Below are 17480 nucleotides of genomic sequence, written 5' to 3' on the forward strand. Positions count from 1 at the left end.
AGAATCATAGGATATCGCTGGAATAGCTTGTGTCAACTCGGTGATTACCCCGTGAGGCTGAATGGAGGGCTATTACTAGCACAGTCCGTGAACGCCAACTCTGGCTATATGGGCATGTATCACGCCACCCTGCTCACCGGGAGGTTTCTGAAAGAGGCAGTCCCTAGTGGAGGAGCCCAAGGGGACGCCCACAAAGTTCGTGATTTGAGAAAGTCGATGGCTAATGCTATGAGGTACTTTGGCTGGGAGGGAAACGGCATGGAAACTTTTTCGGATGGACCTCATTGTTGGTCGGGCGAGGCGACGTCTCTCCCGGCATATGCTCCACTGACTGATCGAAAATGAAGACTAAGGAGAGAACCACAGTACTCGCCACGTGTTGTATCGTAAAGGCACAAGAAAGTATGATTCAGACTTCCAGAGTTAAAGGGGATATAATAATAATGGCACTAACAGAGTGAACTGAAAATAAAAATGTACAATAATTACATGTCTATTGCAGAGGAGAGGTCTGGTGAGGCGGAAGGAAAAGAGGAGACGTGGGATCGGAAACCTCACGGGAGCGGGAACCATGAAAAGGATTGTGGCGTTCAAGATAAACTGCAGCGAAGTGTGGGAGGCTGGACACGGGTGGCGGAGGTTGTCAAGGTAAGTCGCATAGCCTTAAACGTGCTTAACTAACTTGTCGCATAATAATAATAATAATACCAAGAAAACGTTACGAAGAAGGGGTGGCTATCAAGGGAAGTTAAGCTGCGTTCTTTAGCGAGGTTCAGATTGCATGGATCAAGGAAATTAACGAAGAAAATGTTGACATGAAGGTTACACCGATCAAGAGGATTAAATGAGTGGATGTTGATATAAAAATGTTCTTGAATACGATCAAAATATTAAGCCCTGCAGCAATAGGTGGGTAAACACAAATGAATTCCAGTTTAAGAAGACGGAAGAAGATGAGGAAAACTGGTTAACCAATAGGGGGATGAATGACAAGAATATTAATGAAAAGAAGGTTACATACTAGATACACGGTTGGGGGACAAATGGTAAACGATTAGTTCTCGGGAGCTGCCCAGGGATGCCACGTTATCGTACTCACCACGCTGGGTTTTCCTATTTCTAACGCATAACGATTGTAAAAGACCATCTATAGTTAACGTTTTTGGCAATAACTAGAAGTGGGTATTGTTATTTTTGTAGGTGCGACGGTTTTTTAGTCTCAAATTGGCAGATATAAGGCTGAGTACGACAGTTTAGTAATGTTGGAGCTGCCACGTGTAGCCTGACTGCCTCTTGCACTCTCCTTAGCTCCTGTGTCTATCCTTGCGAATCTTAGAATGGGGAAAGTGGTGTGTGTGTGTGTGTGTGTGTGTGTGTGTGTGTGTGTGTGTGTCCTTGTTTCTGTGGCTATCCTTGTGAGTTTTTGAACGGGGGAAGGGGGGCAAGGTTATGCATCTCCTTATATCTATGTCTATCCTAGTGAATCTTTGAACGGAGAAAGGAAGGAGGAGGGGGGTTGGGGGGGGGTTGTGTACTCACCGCGTAGCTGAACCGTAACATCTACAGGCCTTGGGGCAGGTGAAGTACAGGGAGTCACGCAGCATAGGCACCGCGAAATTCAACCCGCGCTAGCATGGACTTGGGGTGATCTTCAGTCAGGGTTGGATCAAATACTGATTTTTATAAGTCAAATACAAATACAAATACTTTTGTTCGGGATTCCAAAAATACAAATACAAATACAAATACTTTTGTTCGGTATTCCAAAAATACAAATACAAATACAAATACTTCTATTCCTGAATCTAAAAATACAAATACAAATACAAATACTTCTATTCCTGAATCTAAAAATACAAATACAAATACAAATACTTCTATTCCTGAATCTAAAAATACAAATACAAATACAAATACTCCTATTCCAGATTTCAAAGATACAAATAAAAATACTCCTGAAATTATACAAAAAATATAAAGATACTTTTTTCACAAGTTTACACTTCACATCATAATTGCATTTTATCATCATTAATGCCCGGAAGGTTTCCGGGCCGAGTTTTGCTCGCTTAGGAGTGTAAAAATTGCCGGCCTTACTAAACACCCTCTCAGATGGTGCCGGTAACTAACAGGTTCTTGCCTACCACAAGCTCAAAGGGTCAACGGTGCGGAGATGAGTACCTACCGCAGCCACACACAGCTATTTTTTTTTACAGCAAAGGAGACAGCACAAGGGCACACAAAAAGGAAACAACAATAAAAAAGCCCGCTACTCGCTTCTCCTGTAAAGAATCCGAAGAGGTGGCCGAAAGAGCAGTCAACTACGTGAGAAGATAGCGGAAGAAGAATAGCGTATGCACCCGCCTTAAACTTTACCTTCAGTTTTCTTCCTTTGGTGTCATGGCTAAGTGCAATGGTTAACACACATATACTCTCTCTCTCTCTCTCTCTCTCTCTCTCTCTCTCTCTCTCTCTCTCTCTCTCTCTCTCTCTCTCTCTCCGCCAAGGTCTTGCAGCGCTTGGAGACCCGAGTCAAGTGATCACTGAAACTGGTCGTCAGTTATTCTCTGTTTTGGTTCATTTTTTTTTTTCAACGTCTTCTGTGTAGTCATCGAAATGGCTGCCTCTGTGTTAAGGCTGAAATTGACTGAAAAAAAAAGGTTCAGTTTTTTTTCAAGGACACACACACACACACACACACACACACACACACACACACACACACTTAATCAGGACTGAAACGCGTATTCCCACTCTTTCTCACCCTTGCTATTCTCTCTCTCTCTCTCTCTCTCTCTCTCTCTCTCTCTCTCTCTGTAAAGTACGTAACAATAGAGAGCGGAGAATGAGTTTTAAACGCTCGACGAAGTTTAAGAAATGTGCCGTAAGGTTGTGACGGAAACTGAAGTGCTAAAAGGTGCCGCCTCGCTAGCTACTGCGTACTACTTGCTGCTATACTGTTATCATCATTATTGAGCACCGTGAATGGGGTATACCCGGAAGAGTACAAATATCAGTAGTTATACAAAGTCTCTTACTCTGCCACATTCAAGACACAGATAATCAAAAGGATAAAGATTGGGGAGCAGCGACGTAGCGATCTTTTTTTTCTGTATCCTCTTATTTTGGCCCTTGAGCTTTCTGTCTTCTGTGTTGTAAAAAAAAAGAAAGAGAAGAAAACTGCCAAGTCTTTACCTCATCGATTTCCATTTTTTTTCTTAGCAAACTCTTTATCATTGTTAGCTACCATTTATTATTTTATTTTTTTTACTTGACGCTTTTCTTCGTTTTATTTTTTGGCTGCAGAGGGGGAGTGGGGGGGGAACCATTATAATCCAAATTCTTCCTATTACTCTGTCCTACCTCCCCCTTCCCTCCCTCCCTCTTCTTGCCTCCCTGCCCCCGTCCTTCCCTTCCAGCTCAAGGTCGGACCGGAACTAAGGACTACACAATGAAAAAAAAATTGTGGCAGGAAAACGTGTAGGTAGAACTGACCATGACTGATGACGGACTTGATAAGTAAACAAATAAATAAGATGAACAAATAAGATAAACAAATAAACAAATAAAAGATATAGGGATAGACCTTATTTTTATTTATGCGGATTTTTTATTTATTTATCTACTTTTGCCCTTGAGCTGCTTCCTTAACAGCAAAAAAAGAAAAAAAAGATTGATAGATAAACATAATGATAGATAGCCATGCAGATAAATAGATAAAGAGTCAGACAAATGCATGTTCGATCGTTAGATGATTTGATAGTTAGTTAGTTAATAGGTAGTCCAATAGTACCCTTGTATAGTACCCTTAGTTAGATAGGTAGTTAGATAGGTAGTTTAATAGTTAGACAGTTTGAATTAGTTAGTTCGTTAATTTTACTGTATTCTGTATTTGTTTATTTATTTATTTATTTGGATTATTTTTTTGTTTTTGTTTTATTTTATTTTGGTGTTTTTCTTTTTCTTTTTGTTTCTTTTTCCTTTTCTTTTCTTTATATTTTTCTTTGTTTTCTTGCTGTTGTTTTTCTTTTTGATGTTCTTTTATTTCATATCATCCTCTTGTTGATGTTCATTGGTCTGGGTGAGCCGCTTTCCTCCCAGAAGAGACCCACCCATAATTTTGGTGATGTTAGTTAGTGGCCGAAAGGTGGATGATGTTTCTTATATTTTTCTTCTCTTGATGTGTTTTTCTTCTTGTTTTTCTTTTCCGATGTTTTTTCTGTTCTTTTTCTTCTTATTTCTTTTCTTCGTGTTTTTTAATGTTCTTTTATTTCATATCATCTTCTTGTTGATGTTCTTCGTTGGTCTGGGTGAGCCGCTTTCCTCCCAGAAGAGACCCACCCATAATTTTGGTGATGTTAGTTTGGGGCCGAATGGTGGATGATGTTTCTTTGTATGTTACTTTTCTTGACGTTGTTCTGTTATTGCTGTTACTTTTCTTTTGCGATGTTTTTTTGCTCTTTTTTCCCCTATTTTTTGGTGTTCTTTTCTATATCATCCCTCTTTGATGTTCTTTGGTCTGGATGAGCCTCTTTCTCCCCAGAAAAGACCCACCCTTAATTTTGGTGATGTTAGTTTGGGGCCGAATGGTGGATGATGTTTCTTTTTATGTTACTTTTCTTGACGTTGTTCTGTTATTGTTGTTACTTTTCTTTTGCGATGTTTTTTTCTCTTTTTCCCATTTTTTTGGTGTTCCTTTCTATATCATCCCTTTTTGATGTTCTTTGGTCTGGATGAGCCTCTTTCTCCCCAGAAAAGACTCAACCATAATTTTGGAGATGTTAGGGCCTGAAGGTGGATGATCTGTGTTTTTTCTTTTCTTTTCTTGATGTTTTGTTACTATATTTTCCTTTTTCTGGTGTTCCTTTTTATTTTCCTTTTCTTTGGTGTTCCCATCACGTGGATTGTCTACGACATCTAACGAGCACCACAAGCCTCGGTTTATTGTTCGGAGTTTGCTCTCCTAGGCAGACTGCCTACCACGGCTGACGAGCTCCACCTGCCCGGGTTTATTGTTCGGAGTTTGCTCTCCTAGGCAGACTGCTTACCACAGCTGACGAGCTCCACCTGCCCGGGTTTATTGTTCGGAGTTTGCTCTCCTAGGCAGACTGCCTACCACGGCTGACGAGCTCCACCTGCCCGGGTTTATTGTTCGGAGTTTGCTCTCCTAGGTGTATTACCTATGACGGCTCACGAGCCCAACCTGCCCGGGTTTTATGATCGGAGTTTGCTCTCCTAGGTGTATTGCCTATGACGGCTCACGAGCCCAACCTGCCCGGGTTTTATGATCAGAGTTTGCTCTCCTAGGTGTATTACCTATGACGGCTAACGAGCCCAACCTGCCCGGGTTTATTGTTCGGAGTTTGCTCTCCTAGGTGTATTGCCTATGACGGCTCACGAGCCCAACCTGCCCGGGTTTATTGATCAGGTTGCTCTCCTAGGTGTATTACCTATGACGGCTAACGAGCCCAACCTGCCCGGGTTTATTGTTCGGAGTTTGCTCTCCTAGGTGAATTGCCTACCACGGCTAACGAACCTCACCTGCCCGGTTTTGTAATCGGAGTTTGCTCTCCTAGGTGAACTGCTTTCGCTAACGACCTCCACCTGCCCGGGTTTGTAATCGGAGTTTGCTCTCCTAGATGAATTGCTTTCGCTAACGACCTCCACCTGCCCGGTTTTGTAATCGGAGTTTGCTCTCCTAGGTGAACTGCTCACGCTAACGACCTCCACCTGCCCGGGTTTGTATTCGGAGTTTGCTCTCCTAGGTGAACTGCTCACGCTAACGACCTCCACCTGCCCGGTTTTGTAATCGGAGTTTGCTCTCCTAGATGAACTGCTTTCGCTAACGACCTCCACCTGCCCGGTTTTGTATTCGGAGTTTGCTCTCCTAGGTGAACTGCTCACGCTAACGACCTCCACCTGCCCGGTTTTGTAATCGGAGTTTGCTCTCCTAGATGAACTGCTTTCGCTAACGACCTCCACCTGCCCGGGTTTATTGTTCGGAGTTTGCTCTCCTAGGTGTATTACCTATGACGGCTCACGAGCTCAACCTGCCCGGGTTTATTGTTCGGAGTTTGCTCTCCTAGGTTAATTGCCTACCACGGCTAACGAACCTCACCTGCTCGGGTTTGTTGTTCGGAGTTTGCTCTCCTAGGCAGATTGCCTACCACGGCTAACGAGCCCCACCTGCCCGGCGTTGTAGCCGAAAGATCTCCGGCACCTCCGTCGGGGTCCCGATGGACGCCGAGGCGCCCTGCCGGGAGCCCTCCAGTCCTGCCATGCTCGCCTGGGAGACCTTGGGCTCGCTGGCGCTCCACCGCCCCGCCGATTCGAATAGGGCGGATGCAAGAACTCGCTTCTTAAAACTACCAGACTGGATTATAAAATTAATCATAAATTACGTGAAGGCGCCGGTCACCGCGTTTATCGGTTCTTGGATGAGGGACCGATGGGCCTCGGGGACGCGCACAAGCATCATAAGGAATCCTCGCCGCGGCTTCCGGCGCAGCATCCTTTTCCCTTTTCTTTCTTACTTCCAATTTTTCTTTTTAATTATATTTTCTTTCTCTGATTGACTGATTGATTGATTTTACATAGTAAGAATTGGTTCACCAATTAACGTCTTTCACGTACATTGCATTCACACACCTGCTGAGGGAGAACACCAGTGAGCGTTTTGACTCACGAGGACGGCCCACTAAAGTTTCCTAACATTTGTATTGGGCTGCCACTTCTCTTTAGTCGTCTGTTCCTCTATTTTTCTCTTCTTTATTTCATTTTATTTCTCCCTTTCTTTCATCCTTGCTCTCTATACATATATTTCTTTCAAACTTCTTCATCAGCCCCTTTTCCTTTCCATTCTCCCTCCCCTTCATCTCCCTCCATCCCTTTCATCCCCCTCGCCTCCCGCCCTTTGCTCTTTTTCTGTTATCATCACGACAGCTGTTTGATTTCTCTGCGGGGACTTTTTTTTTATGTTCGTGGATGTGACATGCTTCCCGGGGCGTCCATGTTGTTGCACAGCACCCTAGAATATTCTTGGCAAAGTGCTTCAAATTTTTTAAGCTTTTTGCATCACGCCAGTACCTCAGTGGATTGACGTCAAAAGGCAAAACACCTTCTTCTAGGTACGTTTCAAGTTCTGCCTTCACCACTGTAGTGTCATTTGTTGATGCACTTGCTATCATTTGCCCAGCTGGAGGCATGTAGGCAAAAAGACGAGGTTGTGTTGCATTCATGCCAGCCGAAAAGACGAAAGGCTCACTCTCTTGAAATGTTTTCTTCTTCAAGGTCGACTGAGTTGACTCGGAAATAATTAGGTCCACAATCTTGGAAACCTTTTCCTTTTGCATTTTCTTACATGACATCCATGCCAGCTTAAACCTGGGGCCCATGACAGCTGCGGCAATGACATCAGTCCGTTCAAGAAATGGATGCAACCTCTTTTTGATAGGTGACTGTAGTGCATATGCCAAGTTAAAGCAGTAGATCGGTTTATTGTCTCTCGTCGTCTTCACTCACATCTCATCCCCTATGCCTTCCATTTCCGTGACGTCACACATTTTTGCGGGCGGATCCTTCTTCCGAGCCACCCATCCCTCAGTAACTCCCTAAATCCTCTCCTACTCCTCCTCCATGTGACCTGAGGGTAATTTCCTCCTTACTCCCCACCCTTAATTTTTTTCCTCCTCCGCCTTCAACCTTAATGTTCTCCTTACTCCGCTTTCCCCGTGATCTGACGTTAATCCTTTTCTCCTTCGCCATCAACCTTCATCTGTTTCCTCCTCCGCCTTAACGCGGCTTAACATTGTTTCTTTTTCTATTTCCTTAACAGTATTTATCCTCCTCAAATAGTTTTGACTCGAAATATAAATACAAATACATAATACTTTTTTTTCTGGGTGCCAAAATATAAATACAAATACAAAATACTTTTTTTCTGGGTGCCAAAATATAAATACAAATACAAAATACTTTTTTTCTGGGTGCCAAAATATAAATACAAATACAAAATACTTTTTTTCTGGGTGCCAAAATATAAATACAAATACAAAATACTTTTTCCTCTGGATGTCAAAATACAAATACAAATACAAATACATTAAAATTGTGTTTAAATACAATTCAAATACAAATACAATTGTATTTGATCTACCCCTGTCTTCAGTACCTCTCAAAACACTCCCTTACTCCCTACCGTCTCTGCGCACTAGTTCCTCACTCCTCCATGATGTAGTGGGATGCCATATGGGGTTGAACATGAAAAAGAGGAAGACTCTGAAAACCCTAACCAGCTCCATTCAGTAACAAGAACGATATTGATGGTCAGTGCATTGATAACTGTGAGCGGGTGAAAATAACATTATCCAACTTATAGAAACTGACTTAATGTATGGGGGGTTGATTATGGAAGAGAAAGACCCTCCTCCCTCCCTCCCTGAACATCCTCGCTAACTCTCTATTATGTATGGGGGGTTGATTATGGAAGAGAAAGACCCTCCTCCCTCCCTCCCTGAACATCCTCGCTAACTCTCTATTATGTATGGGGGGTTGATTATGGAAGAGAAAGACCCTCCTCCCTCCCTCCCTGAACATCCTCGCTAACTCTCTATTATGTATGGGGGGTTGATTATGGAAGAGAAAGACCCTCCTCCCTCCCTCCCTGAACATCCTCGCTAACTCTCTATTATGTATGGGGGGTTGATTATGGAAGAGAAAGACCCTCCTCCCTCCCTCCCTGAACATCCTCGCTAACTCTCTACAGCAACAAGAACGCTGTAGACGGTCAGTGCTTTGATAACTGTGGTCTGGTGAAGGATCAGATCGTCCAACATTAGAGAAACTGATCTAATGTGCATAAGGTTAATCATAGAAAAAGAAAGATTCCTCCCTCATTGAATACCGTAGCCAACTCCCTACAGCAACAAGAACGATATGGATGGTCAGTACTTTGATAACTGTGGTCTGGTGAAGAGATCAGATCGTCTTACATAATAAAAACTGATCTAATGTGTATAGGGTTAAAAATGACAAAAGCAAGACCCTCCTCTCCATTACTAGACCATAGCCAGCCTCTTATAGTGAGTAGCGAGAACGATGCATTAGGAGAAACGTTAATGTGGTGTAAAAGAAGAAAGAGGTGGAAGAGGGAGGATAACCGGGTGAAGTGAAGGGAAGGGACGAAGTGGTGGAGAGAGGGGACGAAGTGGAGGAGAAGGAGAGACTGCCGCACCGCACGTATGTAGATCAATTAAGTACAAGAGTAAAAAATAACAGCGTCGACGTGCGTAGTAGGGATTTAATGAGCTTGTGTGTCCCGCTGTGTTGTGAGGGTGAAATAACCATGGCGGAAAGAAAGGAGGAGGAGGAGGAGAAGTAGAAGAAAGAAAAAAGAGGAAGAAAGGTGGAGGAGGAGAAGTAGAAGAAAGAAAAAAGAGGAAGGAAGGAAGGAGGAGAAGTAGAAGTAGAGGAAAGAAAAAAAGAGGAAGAAAGGTGGAGGAGGAGAAGTAGAAGGAAGAAAAAAGAGGAAGAAAGGTGGAGGAGGAGAAGTAGAAGAAAGAAAAAAGAGGAAGAAAGGTGGAGGAGGAGAAGTAGAAGAAAGAAAAAAGAGGAAGAAAGGTGTAGGAGGAGAAGTGAAAGAAAAGAGGAAGAAAGGTGGAGGAGGAGAAGTAGAAGAAAGAAAAAAGAGGAAGAAAGGTGGAGGAGGAGAAGTAGAAGGAAGAAAAAAGAGGAAGGAAGGAAGGAGGAGAAGTAGAAGTAGAGGAAAGAAAAAAAGAGGAAGAAAGGTGGAGGAGGAGAAGTAGAAGAAAGAAAAAAAGAGGAAGGAAGGAAGGAGGAGAAGTAGAAGTAGAGGAAAGAAAAAAAGAGGAAGAAAGGTGGAGGAGGAGAAGTAGAAGGAAGAAAAAAGGAAGGAAGGAAGAAGGAGAAGTAAGGAAGTAGAGGAAAGAAAGGAGGAAAAGGTGAGGAAAGGAGGAGGAGAAGTAGAAGGAAGAAAAAAGAGGAAGAAAGGTGGAGGAGGAGAAGTAGAAGAAAGAAAAAAGAGGAAGGAAGGAAGGAGGAGAAGTAGAAGTAGAAGGAAGAGGTGGAAAAAAAGGAAAGGTAGAAGTAGAAGAAAAAAGAGGAGGTGAAAAGTAAAAAAGGAGGAGAAGAAGCAGAAGTAAGAGAAAAAAGAGGAAAATAAAAGAAAGGAGGAGAAAATATAGAAGTAGAAGAGAACAGAGGAAGTGAAAAGAAAGGAGGAGAATTAGAAATAGAAGAAAAAAAGGAAGTGAAAAGAGAGGAGGAGAAGTAGAAGAAAAAAGAGGAAGGGAAAACAAAGAAGGAGGAGGAGTAGATGTAGAAGAAAAAATGAGGAAGCGAAAAGAAAGAAGAAGTAGAAGAAAAAGAGAAAGTGAAAAGAAAGGAGAAGTAGAAGAAAAAGAGAAAGTGAAAAGAAAGGAGAAGAAGTAGAAGAAAAAGAGAAAGTGAAAAGAAAGGAGAAGAAGTAGAAGAAAATGAGGAAGTGAAAAGAAAGGAGAAGAAGTAGAAGAAAAATAGGAAGTGAAAAGAAAGGAGAATGTGAAAAGAAAGGAGAAGAAGTAGAAGAAAAAGAGAAAATGAAAAGAAAGGAGAAGAAATAGAAGAAAAAGAGAAAATGAAAAGAAAGGAGAAGAAGTAGAAGAAAAAGAGAAAGTGAAAAGAAAGGAGAAGTAGAAGAAAAAGAGAAAGTGAAAAGAAAGGAGAAGAAGTAGAAGAAAAAGAGAAAGTGAAAAGAAAGGAGAAGTAGAAGAAAAAGAGAAAGTGAAAAGAAAGGAGAAGTAGAAGAAAAAGAGAAAGTGAAAAGAAAGGAGAAGAAGTAGAAGAAAAAGAGAAAGTGAAAAGAAAGGAGAAGAAGTAGAAGAAAAAGAGAAAGTGAAAAGAAAGGAGAAGAAGTAGAAGAAAAAGAGAAAGTGAAAAGAAAGGAGAAGAAGTAGTTGAAGAAAAAAAAGAGAAACTGAAAAGAAAGGAGAAGAGATGTAAAGTAAAAAAAAAGAAGAGGAAGAAGGTGACAAATTAATTAATCGACTAATGAATCAATTAATTAGCTTTTCTGTCTTCTCATCACTCCTTTCCCTTCCTACTCCATCCCTTCATTGCCTTTCTTCCCTTCCTTACTTTCCTGTCTCTTTTCATCATTCCCTCCCCATCCTATCCCTTTCTCTCCTTCTTTTCCTTCCCTTATTCTTTCTGTTTCTTGCTCTCCTTCCCATTCCGTCCCTTCCCTTCCCTTCTTTCTCTTTTATTCTCAACCTTTCCTATCTGTTTTACGTGTCTTGGTTTCCCTTTCCATCCCATCCCATTGCATTCCTTCTTTCTTTCCAGTTCCCATTCCATTCCATAATAGTCTTGCTTTCTCTTTCATTCCCTTCCTCTCCCATCTCTTTTCATCATTCTTTTTTCCATCCCATTCCAGCCCTTCCTCTTCCATTCCTTCACGTTTCTCGTCTTCCCTTTCCATTCCATTCCATACTATTCTTACTTTCTCTTCCATTCCCTTCCCTTCCCATCTCTTTTCATCATCCATTTCCCATCCCGTTCCAGCCCTTCCTCTTCCATTCCCACCAGTCCCTTTCCTTGTTTCCATTATTTTTTTCCTTTCCTTCCCATTCCATTGCTTTCTCTTTCATTCCCTTCCTCTCCCATCTCTTTTCAGCATTCTTTTCCCATCCCATTCCAGCCCTTCCTCTTCCATTCCCACATTTTCCTTCCCTTGTTTCCATTATTTTTTTCCTTTCTTTCCTTCCCATTCCATCCTTTCCTTGCATTTCCATTCCCTAAACTTTCCCTTCTCTTTTCCTTTCACTTGCCATCTCATTCCATCCCATATTTTCCTTGGCTTCTCTTTCCTTCCCACGCTTCCCTTTTCATTTTCCATATTTTACTAGCATTTTCTTCCCATCGCATCCTCCTTCTACTTCTCCTCCTTCTTCTTTCTTCTTACCTCCTCTTTTTCTTCTATTTCTGCTTCTCCTCCTCCTTCCGTTTCACCTTTTCTTCAACTTTACCTTCGCCTCCTTTCTTTTCACCTTCTCTTTCTTCCCCTATTCTGCTTCTCCTCCTCCTCCTTCCATTCCCTAAACTTCCCCTCTTTTTTCCTTTCCCTTTCTTCCCTTTCTTTCCACACCATTCTCCCTTTCCCTTTCTCTCCTTTCACGTTTTCTTCCCTTCCCTTCTAATTTTCCATTTGTCTCCTCCTCTCTTTATCCTTTACTTACCTTGGGATACGGAGACGAGCACTGAGGTAAAGCGCCGCCAGGAAGAGGAGGAGGAGGAGGAGGAGGAGGAGGAGGAGGAGGAGGAGGAGGAGGAGGAACGCAGGTGGAACAGGTGAGTGAGCGGAAGGCGTGGGTGGCGGAAGGGAGGGAGGGAGAGAGAGAGAGGGAGGGAGGGGAGAGCGGTGGAGAGGCGGTTGGAGGTGGAGGAGGTGGTAAGGAGAGGGAGAAAGGAGTATTTTTTTTATACTAGGAAGACGAGGAGGAGGAGGAAGAGGAAGAAAAGAAGTAGGGGGAGGAGGTGGAGGAAGAAGTGGAGTAGGGGGAGTAGGAAGAGGGAGAAAGGAGAGTAAGTTTTTAAATAGGAAAGAGGTGGAGGAGGAAGACGTAGTTGGCTGAAGAGGAGGAGGAGGAGGAGGAAGAGGAGGAGGAGGAGGAGGAGGAGGAGGAGGAATGGCGGACCGCGCGTAGGTAAAAACAACAACAAAAACAACAACAGCGTCGAAGTGCGTAGTAGGGAATGAAGGAGCTTGTGTTGTGACGGTGAAAAGGAAGGAGGAGGAGGAGGAGGAGGAGGATAAGAAGTAGAAGGAAGAGGAGGAAGAAGAGTATGATGATGAGGAAGACGGGGACGAAGCAGAAAAAAAGAACAAGAATAACCAAGGACAAGGAGGAAGATGATAGAAAGAGAAGAAAAAATAGAAGAGGAGAAGAATAAAGGAAGTTGATAATAATGATGACGAGGACGAGGCAGATAAAATAATAATCATGGTGGAAAGAAAGAGGAGGAGAAGGAGGAGGAGGAGGAGGAGGAGGAGGAGGAGGAAGCAGAAGAAAAAATAATAATAATAGAAAGACGTTGAAAAGAAGAAGAGAAAGAAAAATAAGTAGAAAAGGAGGAGGAGGAGGAGGAGGAGGAGGAGGAGGAGGAAGAGGAAGCAGAAGAAAAATGATAATAATAATAAAAAAGACATGGAAAAGAAGAGAAAGAAAAATAAGTAGAAAAGGAGGAGGAGGAGGAAGAAAAAGACGAACCAAAAATAGAAAAAAATTATAAATGAAAAAGAAAAAGATGAAAAAGAAAAAAAGGAAAAAAGGATAATAACAAGAGGAAGAAGACGACAAACCATAAAGGAAAAGAGGATTTTAAGAGGAAGAAGAAAAACAAGCACAAAAAAAACAGGAAAAAAACACTTTAGGGCGAAGGAGGAAAGAAACAACAACAACAACAACAACAACAACAACAATAACAACTATGAGAAGGAAACAGGACAGGATTTATGGGATAGGATACAGACAGACATAATCCCGAACATCCTTCCTTCCTGTAGAGACGTGTGTGTGTGTGTGCGCGCGTGTGTGTGTGTGTGTGTGTGTGTGTGTGTGTGTGTGTGTGTGTGCTTCCGGCTCCCACAACAAATATATCCAAAGGCCACAGAGAAGATAAATCAGGTACTTATAAGTGTTTTTTTTTTCACGTTCATGGAATAGAAGCCTTATCGAACTTTCATTAGGCTCATAAAACTACCCATGGACACTCCCACAAGAACCTCTAAAGAAAGGCTGATCAAAATGTGGGTGTGCAAGTTCCGATACTTATCCTTCTCTCAACGCGACGCTTGTAATAGATAAATAGATACACCCTCCAAGGACTCACTGTATCTGGCTTATTTCTTGCCTCAAATTTAATGTATTCGTGTCGTTACTCCAGATGTTAACATACACGCAAGGTTGAGACGTGGCGCACACACACACACACACACACACACACACACACACACACACACCTGTAGTTCTGATTCCTGTCTCTCTCTCTCTCTCTCTCTCTCTCTCTCTCTCTCTCTCTCTCTCTCTCTCTCTCTCTCTCTCTCTCTCTCTCTCTCTCTCTCCCCCCCCGTATGTTGTTATGACACATATATCTACGAACATCAGCTGATTATCATGTGTGTGTGTGTGTGTGTGTGTGTGTGTGTGTGTGTGTGTGTGTTACAGCTGTTCGGTATGGTACAGGCAGCACAGCGAACAGCCATCCAGTCAGTCAGTCAGTCATCCAGTTAGTCAGTCAGTCATCATTTAGTTAGTCAGTCAGTCATCAGTTAGGTAGTCAGTCAGTCATCAGTTAGTTAGTCAGTCAGTCATCAGTTAGTCAGTCAGTCAGTCAGTCAGTCAGTCAGGCAGTCAGTCAGTCATCAGTCAGTCATTTATCAGTCAGTCAGTCAGCCAATGAGTCAGTCAATCAATGGTCAGTTAGTCAGTCATTCAGTCAGTTAGTCAGTCATCTATTCAGTCAGCCACTCAGTCAATCAGTCAGTCAGTCAGTCCTTTAGTCATCCAGTCAGTTACCCAGTTAATCAGTTATCAATCGGTCAGTCAGCCACTCAGTCAGTCAGTCAATCACACCCCTAAACTTACTGACTTGCGGCTAATCTTCTCTATAGGTTGCAGTGTGTTGTTGTTGTTGTTGTTGTTATTGTTGGTGGTAGAGCGGAAGGGCATGGAGTCAAGGTGATTGTTTTGCCACGTCTAAAGAATATTTGAGAAGTAATGGTTATAAAGGAATGGTAGATAGCGACGGTAGACGAGAGGTAGTGAATGGTGGTAATGGTGATGGCGTTGTTAGTGGTAGTGGGTAATGGTTCGTGAAGTGGCCGCTAGGAGTCCCATAGTTCGATTATTTAGAGTTTCATTAGGGAACAGAAAAAATAATGAAGATACACTAATGACGGCGGCAGACGAGAGGTAGTGAGTGGTGGTAATGGTTATAGTGTTGTTAGTAATAGCGGATAATAGTTTGTGAAGTGGCCGCTAGTAGTCCCATAGTTAGATTGTTTAGTTTCATTATATACCAGAGAAAGAATGAAGCCACGATACTGACGACCAAGAACTATAGATGTGGACTCAGACAGACCATATCACGCGTAGAACTGATAACAGAGTAACAGTAACAATAACATTCGGAGTACTAGTTGTTATGGCTGTTTGGAGTTTCATCATAGACCAGAGAAAGAATGGATACACTCTAATAACGGCCAAGAACTTGATGTGGACTTTGGACAGATCCTTTCTCGCGTAGGACAAAGTAGGAGTAATATTCTAACAGTAACATTCAAAGTAGTCAGTCAGTTAGTTAGTCCGTCAGCTATTCAGTCAGTCAGTCAGTCATTTAGGCATCCAATCAGTCAACCAGTTAATCAGTCAGTCAGTCAGTCAGTCAGTCATCAGAAATCAGGGTAGACGGAGAACCAGGTGAAGAGGGAGGTTAAACTATTACATATGCATGAGCCGGATGAAATACACTTAACATCAAGACATAGATGGGTGATGATAATGATGGTGGTGATGATGGTGGTGGTGGATACTGGTGTTGCTGGTGTCTGAGTGGTTGTTGTGTTGTCAGGTTTAGTGTTTCCATGGTGGTGGTGATGGTGGTGGTGGTGGTGGTGACGACGTTGGTGTTGCTATGCATGTGTAAAGGTGGTGATGCGTGGAGATTTTGTGAGATGTGGCTATTGGGTGCGTGGGTGATGTTGAGGTGTGTGTGTGTGTGTGTGTGTGTGTGTGTGTGTGTGTGTTGGATAGGTATTTGTTGAGTGAGTGAGTGAGTGAGTGAGTGATTGTATGAGTATGGGATTGACTGAGTGAGTGCGTGAGTTAATGAGTGGTTCAGTTAGTGAGTACGTGCGTGCGTGAGTGAGTGCGTGAGTGCGTGGGTTTTGGTGTTGAAACTGTCTCGGTACCCATATCAGGTTCCATGGAGGGTGAGTGGGTGGGTGGGTGGATGGGTGGAAGCATGGGCGGGTGGATTGTGTGGTGTCGGGCGTGTTCGTGGGTTTAAATATAGGAAGAGTGAGGAGGAAGGTCGCGTTGTGTGTGCCAGATTGTCTCCACTCCTCTCAGGTGCCCCCCTGTGGAGCCGGCGGGGCGGCGGGCGGGGGTGAGGGCGGCAGTGGGTGAGCGTATAGAGAGTGCTTCCGGGGTAGGCCAGCGGCGCCACACACACACACACACACACACACACACACACACACACACATTTATATTGATAGATATGTTTATTAACCACACACTGCAATTACACTATAAAGGTTAGGAGTAAACACACACACACACACACACACACACACACACGATGGGGGGCGGAAGGGGGGGCGTCTTGCCTTGAGGACCACCTTGCTTGCACCCATACCCTGAGGAGACGGAGGAGGAGGAGGAATGGAGGAGGAGGAGGAGTGTAGTGTGAGGGTGCGCGAGAGAACCAGGGAAACACCACCCCCACCACCTTGCCACCCCCACCGCCACCACCTCCGTAGCACCAGCAGCACAACCACCCCGACAAGTCTTGGGTGAATATTCGCCATTTGCCAGCCACAGGTGTGAGGCGCAGGTGTTATCCTCGACCCCCCGCCGCCGCCACCACCTCCACCACCACCACCGTCGCCGTTGTCACCACCTTCACAACAACACCGGAGACACGTTGTCGTCATTACCTTTATTATTATCCCTTCCTTACTTCCTTCTTCTTGTGTATGGGTGTGTGTGGGTGGGTGTGGGTGTGAGGGTGGGCAGGAAGCGAAGACTACCGCGGTGTGTGTTCTTTCCTCAAGTCCCCCCTTTGTCGGTCGCCGTGGTGCGCTGGGTGTGTGCGGGGCAGCGAGGGGTCATGTCGAGCAGCAGGAGGAGGAGCAGGAGGAGTGGTGGTGCCAGCCGACGGTTAATGTTCCGCGAGCGGCTGCGCACTGCCCGCAGATCAATATCCCACCACATGAAGCCCGCGGGAGGCAGTGTTGTGTGGGCCCTCGACACGTCCACACCGCAGCGCCCAGACGTGTAGGACCGCTGGCTAGGCACGGCTCCCCTCGTCCCTTCTCCCCCTCACCCCAAGCCTAGGACACTCCGGCATCCCCCTTCCTCTCTTTCCCCTTTCTTCCTTTCTTCCCTCTCCCCGCCCGCCTACCTTTCCCCTTCCCTCCGTGCCTCCTTTCGTGGAACTCTACGGAGGGTGCTCGAGGCCCCGACGATACGCTGACGGGCCGAGGGGAAGTGAAGGCGTATGTCCGGACCTGTTTGGTAGCCTTCCCTGAGAGACATAGGAGGCGGCGGCAACGAAGAGGCCCTCCGTCAACAGGACCCAACACGGAAAGGACACGAAGAGAGAGACACTGTGAGACGGACGAAGCGGGAGAGAGAGAGTGAGAGCGCGCGAGAGAGAGGGCCATGCAGAGATGAAGTCGATGATCCAAGGAGACAGTC

At 44.2% G+C, this 17480-nt stretch overlaps 1 protein-coding gene and 2 long non-coding RNA genes across 13 annotated transcripts in view; 2 read left to right on the forward strand and 1 right to left on the reverse strand.

Moving 5' to 3' along the window:
* Positions 1-4593: 4593 nt before the first annotated feature.
* Positions 4594-6059, reverse strand: LOC126998386 (uncharacterized). 7 transcript variants are annotated; one of them, XR_007752809.1, is made up of 4 exons: positions 5851-5981; positions 5725-5787; positions 5474-5661; positions 4594-5203 (listed from the first exon to the last, which is right to left on the reverse strand). It is a non-coding gene; the product is annotated as an uncharacterized LOC126998386 (long non-coding RNA). The 7 variants fall into 7 exon arrangements; XR_007752807.1 differs by having other exon boundaries at positions 5474-5850; positions 5914-6059; XR_007752806.1 differs by lacking the exon at positions 5725-5787 and having other exon boundaries at positions 5474-5724.
* LOC126998387 (uncharacterized) lies at positions 5109-6040 on the forward strand. 4 transcript variants are annotated; one of them, XR_007752813.1, is made up of 4 exons: positions 5109-5239; positions 5308-5375; positions 5442-5702; positions 5766-5898. It is a non-coding gene; the product is annotated as an uncharacterized LOC126998387 (long non-coding RNA). The 4 variants fall into 4 exon arrangements; XR_007752812.1 differs by lacking the exon at positions 5308-5375; XR_007752810.1 differs by lacking the exons at positions 5109-5239; positions 5308-5375 and adding an exon at positions 5246-5307 and having other exon boundaries at positions 5892-6040.
* A 10291-nt stretch (positions 6060-16350) lies between the features above and the next one.
* LOC126998388 (proto-oncogene tyrosine-protein kinase receptor Ret-like) overlaps positions 16351-17480 on the forward strand; it is a 163613-nt gene continuing 162483 nt past the window's right edge. For both annotated transcript variants that reach the window (XM_050860008.1, XM_050860009.1), the window contains exon 1: positions 16351-17480. This exon is cut by the window's right edge and continues 334 nt beyond it. The gene's annotated coding sequence lies outside the window, so the exon portion shown is untranslated.

This window comes from Eriocheir sinensis, chromosome 14 (genome assembly GCF_024679095.1).
Source record: "Eriocheir sinensis breed Jianghai 21 chromosome 14, ASM2467909v1, whole genome shotgun sequence".
Classification (NCBI taxonomy): Eukaryota; Metazoa; Arthropoda; class Malacostraca; order Decapoda; family Varunidae; genus Eriocheir; species Eriocheir sinensis.